The 14,308-nt window shown below is 34.4% G+C and overlaps 1 long non-coding RNA gene across 1 annotated transcript; it reads left to right on the top strand.

Moving 5' to 3' along the window:
- Nucleotides 1-9,300: 9,300 nt before the first annotated feature.
- LOC130988893 (uncharacterized) lies at nucleotides 9,301-13,291 on the top strand. Its single transcript, XR_009090233.1, has 4 exons — nucleotides 9,301-11,115; nucleotides 11,473-12,790; nucleotides 12,876-13,154; nucleotides 13,187-13,291. It is a non-coding gene; the product is annotated as an uncharacterized LOC130988893 (long non-coding RNA).
- Nucleotides 13,292-14,308: the final 1,017 nt, after the last annotated feature.

The following is a 14,308-nucleotide window of genomic DNA, read 5'->3' as shown; positions in this document are numbered from 1 at the left end:
GGTTTTCCATGAAAAGGTTTTAATGAGGATCGGCCCTAAGTCTGCTATTTTGTGCTTTCTAGGGTTTCTTTGTTCTTTTTTCCTTTTCCCATTTTTAATAAAAACGCATTTTAATAATAAGAAGTGTTTGCTTTCAATGATCAATTAAGTATATGATTGAATATTTTATCCTCATCGCTATAATATTTTTAATTGCATTTTTTCAATGATACATGAATCAAGAAGCAACATTAATTCAAATAATAAAAATTATTAAAATTTTGGGATATCATAAAATTTCAATACATTTTATACTCCATCCGTCCCTAAAATAACTTCATCTTTTTTTCATTTTGGGATGTCCCCCAAATAACTTCATGTTTCTTTCTTTCCATTTTTGGACACCTACCCCACCACTAATAATACTTTATTTATTCTTACTTTCACTTTTCACCACTCCCAATACGAGTTCGAGAGTTTTTTAGGACAGTAACTTAGATTGATTTGGAAATTAGGACAATAACTTTTGAACTTGTAAAAATAGGACACTAATTTTTTTTTAGAGTAAACCAGGACACTAATTAATAAGTGTTGCATCCGCAGGATATTTTTTAGCCAATTATCGGCTGAGAAATGTCCTATTTTTACGACGCTTATTAATTAGTGTCCTATTTTACTTTAAAAAATAATCAGTGTCCTATTTTTACAAATCCGAAAGTTATTGTCCTAATTTTTAAATCAATCTAAGTTAATGTCCTAAAACATCCCCTGACTCCTCCCAATACTAATTATAACACTTTTCACAACTTTCAATAATAATTATATCACATTTTCTCCACTATCATGACACTTTACAACTTTTCATTAAAACCCTTGCCGTCTCCAAAGAGGAAGCCATTTCAGGGACGGAGGGAGTATTAAACATACGCCTACTAATTATTTAGACATCAAACATTTATGTGGACTAGAATACATATTAACCGTTCATTCCTAATAATATAATTGAACTAATTGTTAAAATAAAACCGTAACTTTCATTCTTAATAATATACTCCCTTCATCCCAGCTAAAATGAGACATTTTTCTTTTTGGGCGTCCTAGCTAAGTGAGACTCTTTTCTTTTTGAGTAAAAGTTTTACTATTTAATCATCTTTTCACTTTTTCACCTACACACAAAGCACACATTTTTTAATTCCCGTGCCCAAGAAAATGGCTCACTTTAACTAGGATGAAAGGAGTAATTTGTTTATCTGGTCATGCATGAATAGTTTGTTTTGGTCTTTACTTATGTATATATAGCTAGGGATATGTTATACTAACAATGCTATTTTTTGTAAGAAATAAAAATAATGCATAAGTCAGTATATAATGTTACATAAATTGCTTATAATTAATAACTACATAACAAAATTCAATTAATCGATAAAATTTTCGTTCCCTCCAGGATTCGAATCCAAGTATAAATTCGCCCTCTAAATAAATATTAGCCATAAAATTTTAAAATCTAACGTTACAAATTCATTCTCATTTCGTGTAACATGAGGACAATGAATAAGACATATAATACTAATGAACAAGACGTATATCTAACGAACAAGATGTATATACTGATGAAAAATAAAATTTGAAAAATTGGTAATGAATAAGACATATATACTGATGAACAAGGCAATATATATTGATGAACAATGCATTATATACTGATGAATAACAAAATTTAAAATATTTTGTTCCCTCCAGGATTCGAACCATATATATATATATTTATATATATATATATATATATAGGGGAGGGCTAGAATAAAAACACTCTTAAGTGTATAAAATATAAATGATTTTCAGCCCTTAGATCATCAAGATCTACGGTTGATTCGTAACCCTTTTGGATGAATTCGTGGTCCTGGGTTCGAATCCCAAAGGTAGCAAAATTTTATTTTTCACAATTCGTAACCATGTTGGATGAATTCGTAACCCTGTTGGATAAAATTCGTACATTAAAAAACGTTTATATTTATATTTTAAGAAGTGTTTTTACTGTAGTCCTCCCCATATATATATATATATATATCGGGAGTTGTTTAAGTAAGAACCACTAGATAAAATAAGAATGAAGAATCATTTTCAATCATTCAATCAATAACTATTGCAGACAGGGGCGGAGCCAGGAATTTTTTTGGGGGGGGGCTGAACTGTTACGGGGGTTCGGGGGCGGTAGCCCCCGGATTTTTTTTTTTGGGGCATTCAATACATTTTAGACATTCTTTACTAAAATACAAATATAATCATAATAATAACAACATTTTTATAGATAATATAGTTCAAAACATTTACTAAAAATTTTTTTTGGGGCATTCAATACATTTTAGACATTTTTTACTAAAATAATAATAATAATAATAATAATAATAATAATAATAATAATAATAATAATAATAATAATAATAATAATAATAATAATAATAATAATAATAATAATAATAATAATAATAATAATAATAATAATAATAATAATAATAATAATAATAATAATAATAATAATAATAATAATAATAACAACATTTTCATAGATAATATAGTTCAAAACATTTACTAAAAAAAATTTTGGGGGCATTCAATACATTTAGACATTTTTTACTAAAAAACAAATATAATAATAATAATAATAATAATAATAATAATAATAATAATAATAATAATAATAATAATAATAATAATAATAATAATAATAATAATAATAATAATAATAATAATAACAACAACATTTTCATAGATAATATAGTTCAACATTTACTAAATTTTTTTTTGAGGGCATTCAATACATTTAGACATTTTTTACTAAAATACAAATATAATAATAATAATAATGACAACATTTTCATAGATAATATAGTTCAAAACATTTACTAAAAAAATTTGTTGGGGCATTCAATACATTTTAGACATTTTTTACTAAAATACAAATATAATAATAATAATAATAATAATAATAATAATAATAATAATAACAACAACATTTTCATAGATAATATAGTTCAAAACATTTACTAAAAAAAATTTTGGGGGCATTCAATACATTTAGACATTTTTTACTAAAAAACAAATATAATAATAATAATAATAATAATAATAATAATAATAATAATAATAATAATAATAATAATAATAATAATAATAATAATAATAATAATAATAATAATAATAATAATAATAATAATAATAACAACAACATTTTCATAGATAATATAGTTCAACATTTACTAAATTTTTTTTTGAGGGCATTCAATACATTTAGACATTTTTTACTAAAATACAAATATAATAATAATAATAATGACAACATTTTCATAGATAATATAGTTCAAAACATTTACTAAAAAAATTTTTGGGGGCATTCAATATATTTAGACATTTTTTACTAAAATACAAATATAATAATAATAATAATAATAATAACAACATTTTCATAGATAATATAGTTCAAAACATTAGCTAAATTTTTTTTGGGGGGCATTCAATACATTTAGACAGTTTTTACTAAAATACAAATATAATAATAATAATAACAACATTTTCATAGATAATATAGTTCAACATTTGATACGAAGAGGCTATATTGATTGTTGAAGAGCGATTGTTTTGGCAGAGAGGAGCATGAGCAGAGAGGAAATATCAGCTCGCATGAACAGGGGCCAGCAGTGACTCTCGTATGAACAGGGGCCAGCAGAGAGGCTCTCGCATCTCGCTCGCCGCCGCCCAGCAGGCGTCTCCGTCCGTCCGGCCTCCGCCCAGCAGGCGTCTCCGTCCGCCCAGCAGGCATCTCGCTCGCCGCCGCCCAGCACGCGTTCTGCAGATCCGACTTAGGCGGAGAGGATCTGCACGCAGACGATCTGCAGATCCTCCTTCCAGGCGTCTTCCGACTTCCTCCTTCCAGGCGATCTGCACGCGATCTGTACGCAGGCGATCTGGTCAAGGTGAGGACCAAAATTCCTCCTTCCAGCCGATCTGCACGCGATCTGCACGCGATCTTCACGCTGCTTGGTGGGGAGCAGGCGATCTGCACAGATCTCGGAGCTCGCTGCGCGATTTCCGTCATCTCACGGTCACCGCACCCAGCAACGGCGCCTCCCCAGATCTCGAAGCTCGCTGCGAGACTTCCGTCTCTCGCTGACCCTCAGCTGCGCGACTGCACCGCGGCTCCCAGGTCGACTCTTCTCACGGCCACCGCACCCAGCAACGGCGAATCCCCGGCGGATGGCCACCAGTTCGCCGATCATCGGTCGAGACAAGGGGGGTCTTAACCTTCCCCCGGTTTCTTCCAACTTTGATGTTCGAACTAAACCTGATCTCTCCCATGATATGCGTCTGCCTCCCAGGGGGTCGGGTACTGATTCCGACGCGATTGCCGTCGGAATGCGATCTAGTGGCAATTCATCAAATCTGACAGATAAGGAACCCACCCAGATTCTCACTTATTCCGACATCGTTAGCATCTCCCCTAAGAATGACGATAGAGTTTCTTATGCGGAGGCTACTGGCAAGAAACCGGTGAAAATACAGGATTTGGCTGCTCACATTTTTCATGATCTGCGGCCTACTAAGGAGGGCGAGCAGTTCTCCCTCAAAATACCGAAGGATCTATATCTTGAGGAGATTAAGGCCTTTGAATTTGCTTTGACAGGACGTTTGTTTCTTCAGAAAGGAGACAAACCAAGATCAACTTTGGAACTAAAGTGGGAACTTCAGAGATTATGGAGTTTAACCTCTGATTGGCAACTAATTCCTTTGGGAAAAGGTTATTTCACTCTCCGATTTACTACGGCTGAAGATAAGGCTACAGCAAAGGGAAAGGCAGTTTGGGAGCTCTCAAAAGGGCTCCTCCGACTCCGTGCATGGACTCGAAATTTTGATCCTTTCAAAGAGAATTCCCCTTTGGCGGATGTTTGGGTTCGCATACACTATCTGCCGATAGAATACTGGAACCCACAGGTTATTTCTGGAATTGGCAGATATTTGGGTCACCCCTTAAAGATCGATGGAGCGTCGGCACGACGTGACTTCGGACAATTCGCTAGAATCCTTGTGGAAATCGATATGTCGCAAAATCTACCTTCTACTCTTTTAATTGATGGTGAGGATACATCATTCCATGTTGAATTTGTCTTTGAAAATTTGCCTCTTTACTGTCGTCGTTGCAAAATAACTGGGCATTCTCAAGAAACATGTCGAAAAAAACGACGTGTGGAGCCGGTAGCTATTGAGGAAAATCTGACGGCTGCTCCTAACCATCAGTCTGGTGTTGTGAATCATAAACAATGGCACATTGTGAAGCATGGCAAGAAGGTTGTTGTCCCAATCGTGCAAACCACGGGGGAACAGCAGAACACTACTAGTTTTGGCCATTTGGCGACGGGGGGGCAGCAGCATGATTTCCAGAATGAAGGCCATGAGATGGCTGGCAGTAACCCAGTTCTGGATTCCAAGAGGGTTGACGATCATGGCTCTGAGGAGAGAGCGTTATACGAGCCGGAGGCAGCGGTGTTGGTTTCGGTTGATCAGGAGCTTCATAAGACGACTGGTAGTGAGGACGAGGTGGACGAGGAAATTGAGATGGAAACGCCGGCTGGGGATCCGACTGAGATTGTTACGGCTGCTGCTGATTTGGATGAAGCTCGCAATTCTGAGCAAGCTGGAGAGTTCGTTGGTCAGCAGGCTAAAAAATTGGATGGTGATTTGGGTGAGCAAAGCAAAGACTCGCACACTACTGCTCCAGAAGATATTGATAGTCGTATCAGTCGGTTGGAGGCGCAGGTTAGCCAAGGAATGCAAATGCTTGTTGAGCAAGCACCGCCTAAGCGACGAGGACGTCCTCCAAAAGGTATGGAGCGTCCGCGCGTTACACAGAATCATGAAGATAGCATAAAAAGCCGCCTCAGAAATGCGGAGGAAATGGGTCAGAAGCCGAGGGACTTCGTCATTGATCATAGCGGAAGTGCTAGTTTGCGTGTTATGAATAATATCGCCACAGGACGTTGGTCGGACGAAATGGAGGTGGACGATTTTGAATGGTTTTTAAATCGTTTTTTGCTTTGTTTCCTGTTTTACGAGCTCCTTTCCGAGTCTCGTGCCTCTAGTCTGCATTACTGTGCTTTCATTGGCTTTTTTCTTTTTCTTTTTATAAAAAACCTCAATTTAATAATAATAGTTCAACATTTACTAAAAAAAATTTGGGGGCATTCAATACATTTTAGACATTTTTTTACTAAAATACAAATATAATAATAATAATAATAATAATAACAACATTTTTAGACATATTATAAAAAAAAAAAAAATCAAAATTTGGGGGGGGCTCTAGCCCCCCCTAGCCCCCCCTGGCTCCGCCCCTGATTGCAGATATATTATCTTGGTGGATGAATGCAACACCTAAATTCGAACCTAGATCAAAATGTCTATTTATAAAAATTATTGATGACTTAATTATTCACGTATCTTCACACGCATTTCTTAGTTCTAAATACATTTAGCAATTTCTCTCTCTATATATATATATGAAAAGGGGCGAAGATAAATAGCTTTCTGAAAAAAATTGTTTTGCTTTATTTCATGTATTACCGGAAGGAAACTCGTTGTCCGTTTTCTCTTGAAGCTATATTTCCCAAGAATATGCTTCGGCGGCTTTTAGTTCAACACTCGAAAACTTTTGAAGAGATGAATCATTGGATTATGCCTTTATTACATTATTTAATTCATCATTTTTTTGTTTTTTTTACTATTCTTATATATAATCGCAGTTCATTTATTATTGGCTGATATTTTTTATTTATAGGTTGATGAAATAAGATGCACAATAAAGCAACTGGCCTAATCGCCTTCTTATATGAGCTAGCAAGGTAACAATTCAACTAAAATTAAGTTATTATATATTCAATTAAATAGTAGTATTTTATTCGTTATAGTTAGATATTTTAATAAATAATAAATACTACTTTTTTATTTGATACATATGGATATAGGAACATTATTTATAATGACTTATTTTTTGCTGAATGAATTTTCCTGCAACCATTCTATCAATGAATTATAGGATGCGTATATATATGTAGGGAAAAATAATTCAGATGCTTCTTAATTTCTATACATTGATGGTCTGACGAATTGTGACCCATTAGAAGGTTTTTATATACGTTATATCATAAGTGGCTTCGATTAATTCTTTATTAATATAAAAAATATATAATATTATGATCGTGTATTTTAAACAAATTGTTACGATTATGAGTTTTGCATAAATTTGAATGGTCAATTAAACGTGAAAATGGAATATATATATGTTTTATGCTTTATTCATTGAAAATTTGTGATTATTCGTTACATATTATATTCCTGAATAATATTATTGATATTTGATTAGTATAAAACTTTTCGAATAAGCTTATTAAAATTACGAACATGTAAATAAAATATTCGAATTTTTAACTGACATAAAATATTAACATAAAACATTTTGAATAAGCTTAATAAACTCACGAACATCAAAATAAAATATTAGAATTTTTTTTACTGCTATAAACTAAAATAATTAACATGAAACATTTTGAATAAAGGTACAAAAAATAAGATATGTTAATTCTGTTAAATTTATTACGAAAAAATTAATAGAATATATACAAATTAATTAAGTGAAATCTATGCAGATTTATTTAATACTCGTTAATTCAATGTGAAGTAGTTTAATGAAAATAATATTATATATATGTAAATATGGATATGAAACATATCTTTAATTCTATAATCTTCCAAACTAAAAAAGGCAAAAAAAACAAAAAAAAAAACACAAAATAAAGATATGAATCTAATCAACCGAAATGAATATGATTCGGTCAAACTTAGGACGGTTACAAATAAAACTAAATTACCAAGTTAACCTTTAGTATAATTTTTGAATTAATTAATGTCAATTATCTTAACCGTCTGATCTGCTAAATCCGAGGGCCCTTGTTAATTCTTCATTCTCAAATTACTTATCATACTTCATGGATCTTCTCCCTATATATATATATATATATAGGGGAGCGCTCTAATGAGACCTCCTATTTTTAGTAGGATCTTAGACACGATCTCGTGCGTTTATTAATTTTATCAATCATATGACTGATATTGTACCTAGAGGGCGAATTTTCTTCTCAGGGTTCGAATCCTGGAGGGTGCGAAATATTTTAAATTTCATTATTCATCAGTATATACTGCATTGTTTATCAGAATATACTACCTTGTTCATTAGTATATACTATGTCTTATTCATTGAAAAATAAGGGTTTCAATGTCTCACTAAAAATAAGGGTCTCATTGGAGCGCACCCTCATACATACATATATATATATATATATATATATATATAGAGAGAGAGAGAGAGAGAGAGAATGGATCCATAGAGAATGACAAATATTTTAAGAATAAAGAATTGATTATATCCGTTCGATCATTGCAATCGCACGGACTTGATTAATCTAACTATTTAAGCGGTTAATAATTATTAAGGTTAAGTCGGTAATTTATTATTATATATAACCGCTTTAACCTATATGTATGTTGACCGAATCATAGAGTTTTTCGGTGGAGTCAAATGATATCGTTTTATCTTATCAATGAAATTATTGTTTCCTTTTTTTTATTAAAATATTTACTCATTCACGATATTTGTTTCTACACAAAAACTTATATGAGCGCCGTTATAATTGTGCGCTCACAATATGCGCGCGGGCTTGGGTCGGGTCGAACAAAGAGAATCGGGTCATTTGACCCGATATATATATAAAAAAAAAACCAGTGTTTCCTTTCTCCACTCTCTTCTCTCATCCTCGATCTCTCGGTGTCACAGCCCAAAACCATTTACTTCCTTTGCAAATTTTATTTGAAAATTAGTATATTTTTGAGTTATTAATATATATATCTAACAGTCGAGTTTGTGATGAATCTAGTCGCGCCCCTAGTTAGATGAATAATTTTAAAGTACAAATTATAATTTTAGCAATAAACATTTTAGACTCAAAAGATATATATAAATATTTACGTAATTTCCTACATTTAGACCGTCAAGGAATATTTACACATCTTCTTCTATATTTTGGGCTAAAGTTTAATAAGAGCCCAGTGAGAGCCCATCATCTGAATTTCAAAAGCAATTTACGTGGTTTCTTCTCAACCACCAATTCTCTATTTTAAGATCAACCACTTATCTTTTCGTGAGCTTGAAGAACAAGCATTCCATTTTACTTAATCCAGTTAAATTTAAGTCTTGCAGCCTACGAATTTCACTCTATTTAAACCTCAATCCATCATCTTCAAACTTGGCATGAACTGACTTTTTCTCATCTATTTCCTTAGAGCATCCACAATGGTGGGTGCGATGGCCGGATCGAACCCGGCCTATCGCACCCACCACCATTGCCGCACCCGGGTGTGAAGGAGGGGAGGCGAAGCTACGCACTCGTGAATAGTGGGTGCGATGGAGGGGGCGTGTAAAACACGCGCCCCTTTTCGGCCGGAAAAAAAAAAAAAATTAAAAACTAGCCGTTTTCGACCGTTTTTACTTTTCCGTTGCAGATTTTTAGGATTTTTTATTTTATGTTTGTTTTAATTTAAGTAATTTAGGATTTTAATTTCTTGTATTTTTTTTATTTCTAACAATGTAGGATTTGAATTTTAATTCAATGAAATTTTAATTTCTTAATTATTGTAAAATGGAAACTAGAATAAAACTAATTCAAAAATAAAATAAAATCTATTACACCCATAGTGAGTGCAATACCATTGTGGGAGTGGGTGCAATAGAAGTGGGACCCATTCTATTGCACCCACTATGGGTGCAAGCATTGTGGATGCTCTTACACCATATAATCCACTTCCATTTCTCACTGCCGACTTCAACGGTAATTTTACAAATTTCTGTAAAACTTATATAATTGTTTTCATATGCATAAATATTTACCTTTCTTTCAGTTTGTCTTGATCAGAAACAACCAAACTCCCACAAAATTCTTGTAAATTCAAACATGCATATACAGGTATTAAATTGAGAAGAAATCGAAATAGAATTCATATTCACTGTTTTTACAAAAGGAAAAGTAGAAATAGAAGAATGAACTGGAAAGGGGGTTGTGGCATAGAACAGGGGGAGGGACGATGGAATAGCGCCGCCGTGCGCTGTTGCTGGCGGAAGGCGGCGGCTGGCGGAAGGAAGAAGGGGCAGTGGTGCGGTGGCCTCGGCCGCCGCCGTTGTGCTGTTCCGGTCGGACAAAGGGAGGAGGCGGATGGGCGGTGCTAGATCTGGAAAAGGAGGGACGGCGGCTGGGCTGTGCTGCTGTCGACGCAGGGGCGGCGATGGCGGTGCTGCTGCTAGCCGGGCGAGCGACAGGGGAGAAGCGTGGTTGTGGCGGTGGCTGGCGGAGGTGTCACCGGAGAAGGGTGGACGCTGCTGTTGGGTGCGGTGGGGGAAGAGTGAGAGAGAGACTAGAGGTGAGGAAAGGAGAGAGGTCGAAGGGAAGGAGAGAGGAGGCGGAGCCGCCGGCCTCCGGGGACGGCGCTGCCGTCCGGTGGCGGCGGCAGGAGGGCACAGAGAGCGAGAGAGAGTGAGCGGCAAAGAGGGAGAAGGGAAATGGGAGCTGCGTGAGTTGTGTGGGTGTGTTGGAGAATGAGAGTTAAAGTAGGGGAAATGGGGAAATGAAATGGGCTTTGGGCTTAGTTTGGTTTTAAGTTAATGGGCTCAATTTCTTAAATGATTGGGCTATAATTTGATTAACTATTGCACTAATTTATTTATTTTTTTTCAAAAGGCATGCATTTGCATATTATTTTACAAAGAATGTCATATTTGGGCTTGCATTATTAATTTAAATTTAGTTTTAATTAAATATTGAGCCCAAACCTTTTTATAATCTATTAGACAATGATTTTTAAATGGTTTTATGATAATAAATTCTTAAGATTTAAACTACTATTATTATTTTTAAAGTTCAATTAGGCCCTTATATTTTATTATTTGAATTTATCTGATTAGGTGCGGCGCGACTAGGACGTTACTTTTAATTGATTTACTCAAGTTAGCATTCAAGTTGAAGTTCAAGTTCAAAAATTCAGGTGTGGGATTTATTTCAGTACATGCTCGTGGTTAATTCTTGTCCATTTTAATATTATGTGTTTACCATATGTGAGTTGCATTAAATTATATCGCTAGGGGCCCGCTCAATGGGTCCAGGACTTCACCGTCCTTGGTATGCCACAATGCGATTTCATGTTAAAGTTATGGTTGCAACCAGTCGCCAGGGGCCGGCTCAATCGGTCCAGGACGGAAAGGTCCTTGGTATGCCACCGTGCGACTTTCAGTCACGAATGTATTGATCATATGTGATTCTCATTTTATTAACGTGGACAATGATTGCATGTTTCCCACACTGAGTGTACCCTGTATGCTCATCCCATATTTAACATTTTCAGGTTTTAAAGGTCGGAGGCACGTGGAAGGTCGAATGGCGAATCAAATATTTTGAATTCAGTCTTTCTTAAAAATGTTATATTTAGTAAAGTAATTTTTGTTAATAAAATATTTATTTCACTATTTTCTTGTTAAATATTTATTTATAATCATGATTTTCCGCGTGCGTTTTCATGTAAAATTAAAATGGATTTGGGTGTCACACTCGGTCTCCCTCTCTCTCTTCTTTCCTAGCGATGCCGCCTGCTAGAGTCCCTGCATCTCCCGCTCTGCTACAGACAGTTCTTCGCGGCATAGCGGCGTGTCGGAATCTGCAGATCTTGAAGCTGAGTGGAGTTGCAGATGGTTCATTTATTTCGGATGTTGGTCTGACCATCTTGGCTCAGGGATGCAAGAAACTGATGAAGCTAGAATTGAGCGGATGCGGAGGGAGCTTTGAAGACATTAGAGCTATTGGGCAGTGTTGTTTGATGCTGGAAGAGCTGACACTATTCAACCATCATATATATGAAATGAAAGTGAAACAAAATTTTCGAATTGGGGCATGATATTGATACTTTCAATATATGTAAATGACACTTTGAGCTTTACTAAATGATACTATTCTTGTTTCTTATTTTTGAGATAATTTATGCACAAAGATGTTTTTTTTTCAATTTTATATGATCAATGGTATGTGCTTTGCTTTTCTTCCATTTTAACACTAGAAAATGACACGGTTAATGGACACTTTTAACGGTAGAAAATGACACGGTTTAGCTTAGTTGGTGGAGAGAAAAACAATGACACTATCATTTATTTAAAATGAAACTATGTTACTTGTTAAGTGACACTATTAATACTATTTAAAATAAAACTATGTTACTTGTTTCAATGATACTTTTTGGATATATAAATGACACTACTTGGAAAAAATAATGTTTGTGGCTACATTGGACAGGCTTTTGAAATGGCAATAGCTGATAGTGGCTACATTGCACCAGATAATCTACAACCTAGCTCTGGTAACTCAAAGGCTGATGTTTATGCCTTTGGGGTGCTGCTGTTAGAAATTTTGACAGGAAGAAAGTCCTTTGACAATTACAGTCTTCTTCTATACAGCCTCGGTTTCACTTCAACTTCCCCATTTCTGCTACTATCTCATACAGTATGTGTGTGTGCAGTACACGAGCACCGGGAGAGCAGTCTCTGGCAAGATGGGCTGCATCGAGGCTTCACGATGGCGCGTCATTAGCACAGATGGTCCATCCAGCCGTTAAGAATACAATTCCCTCCAAGTCTCTCTCTCGTTTTGCTGATGTAGTATCTATGTGTATTCAGGTATTGCAAAAGATAACATCAATATATAATTTAGTTGTGCTACGTTATTATGATTTTCTCTCTCTCTCTCTCAAACAACAAACAGCCCGAGCAGGAATTCAGGCCCCAAATAGGCGAAATTGTGGATTCACTAAGCCGTCAACTGAATCCAACAACAGCAGATGTTGCAGAGGCAGACTTCGAACGATCTTTCAGATCAACCAACTCTAAATTTTTTGGGTCTTCACCCACACAAAGCTACTACTCTGTGTAATATTGCTTTCAAGGCTTTTTGAGAGCAATGATTTGTTCTGAAACATTTATAACATCATTTTTGGCACTTTATAACATTTTAAATGATACTTTATATAATTGACACTATAAGGTTTTTTTTTTTTTTTGAGAGCACACTATAAGGTTGAAATAGGCACTATTCGGATATAAAAATGATACTTTTAATATAGAACAAATGAAACCTTTAATATAGAACAAATGATACTATTTTTCTTAATAAATGAAACCATTAATATTATGTGTTTATGTGCATAGATAGATAATGAGCGAGGAGATCGTTTGAAATGTCATAGTGTCATTTGAAATCTTGTAGTATCATTTGAAATCTTCTAGTGTCATTTGAATTGTTGAAGTGTCATTTAAAATGGCATAGTGTTATTTGAAATCTTGTAGTATCATTCGAAATATCATAGTGTCATTTGAAATCTTGTAGTGTCATTTGAATGTCATAGTGTCATTTTTAAATCTTATAGTGTCATTTGTAATATCATAGTGTCATTTTGAATTGTAATAATGTCATTTGAACTTTCATAGTATCATGTGAAATGTCATAGTGTCATTCGAAGTGTCTTTGAAATGTCATAGTGTCATTTGAAATCTTATAGTGTCATTTTAATTGTTGAAGTTTCATTTGAAATGTTGTAGTGTCATTTGAAATCTCGTAATGTCATTTGAAATCTTGTAGTGTCATTTGAAATGTCATAGTGTCATTCGAAATGTCATAGTGCCATTTCATAGTGTCATAATGTTTAGGGTTTAGGGTTTAGTGTCATTTCAAATGTAGTGACATTTGAAATGTCGTAGTGTCATTTGAAATCTTGTAGTGTCCTTTGAAATGTCATAGTGTTATTTGAAATCTTGTAGTATCATTCAATTGTTGAAGTTTCATTTGAAATGTCATAGTGTCATTTGAAATCTTGTAGTGTCATTTGAATTGTTGAAGTGTCATTTGAAATGGTATAATGTCATTTGAAATGTCATAGTGTCGTTTGAAATCTTGTACGTAGTATCATTTGAAATCTTCTAGTGTCATTTGAATTGTTGAAGTGTAATTTGAAATGGCGTAGTGACATTCGAAATGTCATAGTGTCATTTGAAATCTTGTAGTGTCATTTCAATGTCATAGTGTCATTTTTAAATCTTGTAGTGTCATTTGAAATGTCATAGTGTCATTTGAAATCTCGTAGTGTCATTTGAAATGTCATAATATCATTTAAAATGTCATAGTGTCATTTGAAATCTTGT

Source organism: Salvia miltiorrhiza, chromosome 1 (assembly GCF_028751815.1).
Source record: "Salvia miltiorrhiza cultivar Shanhuang (shh) chromosome 1, IMPLAD_Smil_shh, whole genome shotgun sequence".
Taxonomy (NCBI): domain Eukaryota; kingdom Viridiplantae; phylum Streptophyta; class Magnoliopsida; order Lamiales; family Lamiaceae; genus Salvia; species Salvia miltiorrhiza.
Note: the sequence above shows the minus strand (reverse complement) of the source record. Positions and strands in the feature narration are given on the sequence as shown.